The sequence below is a fragment of the Mandrillus leucophaeus genome, unplaced genomic scaffold (genome assembly GCF_000951045.1).
Source record: "Mandrillus leucophaeus isolate KB7577 unplaced genomic scaffold, Mleu.le_1.0 Scaffold207, whole genome shotgun sequence".
Lineage (NCBI taxonomy): Eukaryota > Metazoa > Chordata > Mammalia > Primates > Cercopithecidae > Mandrillus > Mandrillus leucophaeus.
In genome coordinates, this window is record NW_012102110.1 from 2,730,373 (window position 1) to 2,735,948 (window position 5,576).

Sequence of the window (5,576 nt, forward strand, 5' to 3'; positions counted from 1 at the left end):
CCCTTTTCCACTCTTAAGGACCCTTTTGATTATTTTGGGCCACCCAGATAGTCCAGAACAGTCTCTGTATTTTAAGGTGAGTTAAAAGTTTCTATCTGCAACCTTAATCCCCTTTTGCCATGTAACCTAATGTAGTGACAGGTACTGGGAATTAAGGAGTGGATATCTTTGGTAGGCGAGGATTTATTCTGCTTACCACAATCCCTGGTCACCATTATCCTGACCTGGATTGCTGCAAAAGCCTGAACTCTGCGGGCATCATACAGCCAGCAAAGAACAGAGCCAGAATGTGAATGCAGGAGTCCGACTGCCTGTTAGGCAGTTAGGAAGGCGAGCCTCTCTCAGCCTCAGTCTCCTGTAAAAGGAGGACACTAATAGCACCTACCTCATGGGTTGTTATCGTTGTGAGGATTAAATATATACCTGTCACACAGGGAGCACTGTGTTAGCAATTGTTATTATCGTTACTTTATTAGTTAGTCTCCTGGTCTCTACTCTTAACACTCTCCACTCTGTCCATACTGAAGCTAGAGTGATCTTTCTTAAACACAAGTTGATCATGTTCTTCCTTTTCATGCTATGAAAATCATTTATGCTATGGTCTTTGCTCCCCAACCTCTCTACATTGAGTCCAATTAGGCTGTTTGAAATCAGTTGAATGGGGCAGATATTTCACATTTCTGTGCCTTTGTACACGGCACTCTGTTTGCCTGGACTTTCTTCCTCCCCTTGACTCTCTGTCTCACTTCATGCGTACTTCAGAGCCAATTCTCTGAAATCCTGGGCAGAGCGGATGACCAACTGAACTCTTTTGCACCAGCTATGTATCTGTGCTCCACACCACTCACACCTGAGTGAGCCACACTGGCCACGTAGCTATTGCCTGGAGCCTGGCACGTACTAGACACTCAAGAAAAGAGTGTTGAGAGCACTGTGCTGGGAATTTATTCTTTGCAATTTATTGGAGTGTTTTCCTCATGCATTTTTTTCAGGTGTCTTCTTTCCCGTGCTGCCAGAAGCATCCATTTGCCTCAAGGAGGATTAGGGTTTCTATAACAGGAATGCAAAAGGAAAACTATCTAGCTTTTGATGCCCAGAGTAGGAATTATTTTAAAACATCTTTTAGTTTGATTTTTTTAAATTAAATAGTTTTGTGAAACCAGGACTTGCCAATTAGAAAGGGCTTTTCAAAACTTCTTTGGCTTTTTTAGTGTATTAGAAGCCAGCTTAGTTGAACTAGGTCTTAGAGATTATTCCGTAGCATAAGAGGGGACACCGTTTTCTGCAATTAACCTGGGCATGAAGTTTTGTTGCCCTGAGAAGAAGAAACACAAGTAGCAGAAGTGCATTCCAGAGAGGAAAATAAATGAAAATCTCCCCCTTGGGTCCTGATGAATTTTGGGAAGGAGAGAAGACATCAGGTGGTGAGAATCTTGCATCATGCTTCTACCTGGTAGATGTGGGAAAGCCAGAAGCAGAGGACATTTACATTTTCCTAATTTCCTTTCGGGACTCTGGGAGGAAACTGCCTTGGAAGATATTCCTTGTGTCATATGGAACAGTCATGTTGGAACAAAGCAAATGGTGAGCTATGGTTAAGCAGAGGGGGAACTTGAGCTCAGCTTCTAGAGGCCTTCCTCTCCTCTCAGGTTGAATGAGAAGAATCCAGAAAGTTCTTCCTGCCCTACTGAGTGATGCGCCCTACTGAGTGATCATTGATGAAAAATCATCCATGAGTTCCTGAAGCTGAATAACAGGAAACTGTACTTGTTTTTCAAACCACTTGGCTACTGTAAGAAGCTGCTGGTCACAAAATGCATGTCCAGTCAACTGCAGTCCTACTGGCAACCCTTGGTTTGGGCGTGCAGCAGGGATACTCACTGCTGGCAATCCTGCCATATTTACAGCTTGTGTAAAAATATCATTCTAGGAACTTTGTGTTCTGTTGTCTCCTTTGATGAACTCCAAGTATGGTACTGCCTCACTTAAGATGGTGGGAGTTAGCAAAACGTCTACTCCAGAGTTAAAAGCATTTGCAAAGTCATTAGCAATGAGGCGTTGCACTTTCTGTGCTTTGATGAAATAATTTTCCCAGTTTTCTTTTAATAAGAAAAAGTTTCCTGAGAGAATTCTTCCTCTCACCACATCATTGAACACTTCTTGTCTGGTTGAAGCATACATGGCTTCAACCATGAGTGAACACATTGAGTGGACACATCAATGTCACATCTGTGACCATATTGTAGCCCATCAAGTCTTGCTATATTTAATGCCACTTCTGACATACACAGTACATGATAGCAGACAATTGAATAACTGGTGTGAGGAATGGATACTTCAATTACTTTGGCCCCTTCGACTCAAAGAGGTCAATAGCTTTGGACCAAAAAGACTGTACTTCACTTGATAATTCTGGCACAAGATATTCCTTTGGAATTCCTATACATAGTTTGCTCACATCTGCCAAACCAAATGAATGGATTAATAGGGTCCTGTACTGTGGTACAATCATTGGTGTCATGTCCAGCTAGTACACTCAACACAACTGCTGCATCATCCACACATCTGGTTAAGATTCCTGGCACATCCATCAAATTCACCAGGGGAATGAGACCATGATGGGAAACTAAACCATAGCTTGGTTTGAAACCAACAAGCCTGCAGTGGGCAGCAGGATTTCTGGTTGATCCTCCTGTAGCTGATCCTAAAGCCACATAGCATGTGAACGCCGACATAGCAACTGCAGTCCCACCTAAGCTTCCTCCAGTCATCAGCCAGTCTAAATCTTCATTCTTGCTGTGGGGGTTCTGCTTCCTCTTTTCTCTATATTGTTTTGAATAACTCAGGGGTTTTTAACTGGTCCAAACACACCATCTGTGCTTCTAGATCCCATAGCAAACTCATCTAAATTTGTTTTTCCCATTAGTAGAGCTCCCTGATCCAACAACTTCTGTACTACTGTAGCATTAGAAGGTGGTATATAACCTTTCAGCATGTTTGATGCACATGCTGTCTCAATGCCAGATGTGCTAAAGTTGTCTTTTACTGCAGTAGGAATTCCATCGAAATCCCCAAGTGACTGTTCATTCTTAGATCTCCTTTCTGACTCTTCAGCTTGTTTAAAGGCCTCCTCTTCTGATACAGTAATGTAGGCATTTAGAAACTTGGTCTTCTTGATAAGAGAGAGACGTTTTTGACAGAGCTCTGTTGGTGTAATCTGGCCTTGTGTCAGTGCTGCAGAAACTTCTCAGAGGGTCTGGCCCAGCATGGTCCTCGTGCCCAGCCTGCCACCACAGGGGCCAGGCAAGGAGGAGAAAGAGGTCATCAGTTGCTAGTGATATTACATGGGCACAGCCATCTTTAATCATCACTGCGGGATTCTAAAAATTTTAAAAGCCACCTAAAGAGTGTTCCCAGTTTGCGGCAGGGTTATAATTCAAAATGTCACTTGCAAGTTGGTTATTTGGAATTCACAAGGGATATCTCTACATAGAAATAGTGTACTTACTAGTGACCAGGTTCCTAGCCCAAGTATAACTCAAAATGCAGCTGAAATAGAGCATATTTGAAATAAATAGTTGAAGATCTTAATGGTACAATGCCAATGTTTTAAAAAATATGTAACAAAAAATAAATTAAACTAAACCATGTTTATTTTGAATATTTAGTCTTTGAGGGAAACACACATTTAATTAAAAAGGGGTAAGAGGTATATGAAGATCCTAAAGAGGGTGTCTCAGCGACTTTCAGGGTTTCACTGGCTCTTTGTAAATCTGATTTTCACTTGAATGTCTACAGATTTCCCTTTTCTTGTTATTGCTGTTTCTAAGGCATCAATCTTATGTGTATTGACTATGAAAATGAATTTCACATTTTTGGGTGGGAGGTGAGACTGGAGAGAATTCCTGTTATGTTCCAGGCCTGGGATCACTTGAGATACATCGAGGGACAAAACAAAGTTTCTGTTTCTGAGGAATTTTCTTTCTTCTGGAGATATTCAGACAACAAACTAATGAAAGACAGATATACCATTGAATATCAAGTACTGATAAGTGTTTTGAAGAAAAAAATTGGGGTAAGAGATGAGATTTTAGATACACTAACCAAGGCAAATCTCTCGGAAGGCACTGCTGACAGAGTTCCTCGAAGAAGTAGGGAGTAATCAATGTGGCTCTGCAGGAGGAAGGATATTCTAGGCAGAGAGAAGTGAAGCTTAAAACCCCATGCTTGGGCAGGTTCCAGGAACAGCAGAAGACCAGTGTGAGTTGGGTGGTGTGGCAAGAAGACAGCATAAAATGTGGGGTCAGGGAGGTCGGACGGCCATGAAAGTACTCTGTGTCTTACTCTAAGCATGATTTTTTTTTCTATGTGTGAAGTTGTAAGTTTTTCTATGAGAATTGTGAAAGACTTGTGTACAAGAGTAAGAGGTAATGGTAAAAGATGGATGAAAGAGGGAGAAAGCATTTTTTTTGGTCATACTTCTGAGTAAATAGATAATTTGAGATGTATTTACTCAGGGATAAATAGAAGGGGTAGAGCAGGGAACTAGTGAAGGCGGCAGGGGTCAGATAATTTCCAGAGCTAACCACTAGATGGTGCATTTAGCCCAGGACAGCTTGGTTACCGTCCAGAGCAAGCCTGGGATGGGGAGGAACAGAGCAAAACCACAAATTTACTTAGATGAAAGTCTATGCTTCAGTGTAAAAACTTGTCACTTGCTGAAATCATGGGAAATAATTATCTTAAGATAGCAGATAGTGAAAATTATGAGTAATTTATACAACCTTTATTGTTTAGATAACATTAATGTTCCTCCATGCTTCCACATCTTTTTATAAGAATGAAGAGGAAGCTAAGGCTTCCAGGTGCTCTAGATAATACCACCCCACCCCAGAACAACCACATGATTTACAGGAGGAGTGGAAGGGGGACTGAAACTCTGTGTGCTCCTGCCAAAACTCCAGTCCCTTCTTCCTCAACATACACAGCCTCTCCATGACCACCACAAGGCCTGACATCATCTGGTTCTTGATCCCATTTTGCATGAGTTACCACAAGAATTCCAAGACTCACAGGTCCTCCTAGCCTTAGACTCTAACTCCCATAAGGGTCTCTGCAGGATGTTGCAATGGAGCCTCCCCATCCACCTGCTCTGCTTTCTGATTCTCCATGGCACTTACAGCTCCTGCCATTTATATAGCTTATGTATGCTAGTGGGAGCTCTATGCAGGCAGAGGTTTGCATCTGTTTTGTTCACTTTTGTATTCCCAGGGCATAGAACAGTGACAAACAGCATTTAATAAATATTTGTTGAAAGATTAAATATTATTTACTTGGAAGAACAAGGCCTGATCTAAGCAGGCCCATGTATGCATGAGAAATGGAGTACAGGATTTTCAAGAGCTTCTGCAGGCAAGGAGACTAAGCATTTCCTGCCACCTGCCAACTTTCTCTGCTTCCTTTGATCCCAAAGACCCAGTGGAGTTCTTATTGAAAGGATGATTTAAATGACAACTTTCACATGATCTCTTAGAGTTGTGCAATAGTTGGCATTTGCCTGCAGACTTTCCACCAAG

At 41.9% G+C, this 5,576-nt stretch overlaps 1 pseudogene; it reads right to left on the minus strand.

The window, feature by feature from the left end:
* Window positions 1-1,701: 1,701 nt before the first annotated feature.
* On the minus strand, window positions 1,702-3,268 carry LOC105539618 (annotated as a pseudogene).
* Between the last annotated feature and the right edge of the window lie 2,308 nt (window positions 3,269-5,576).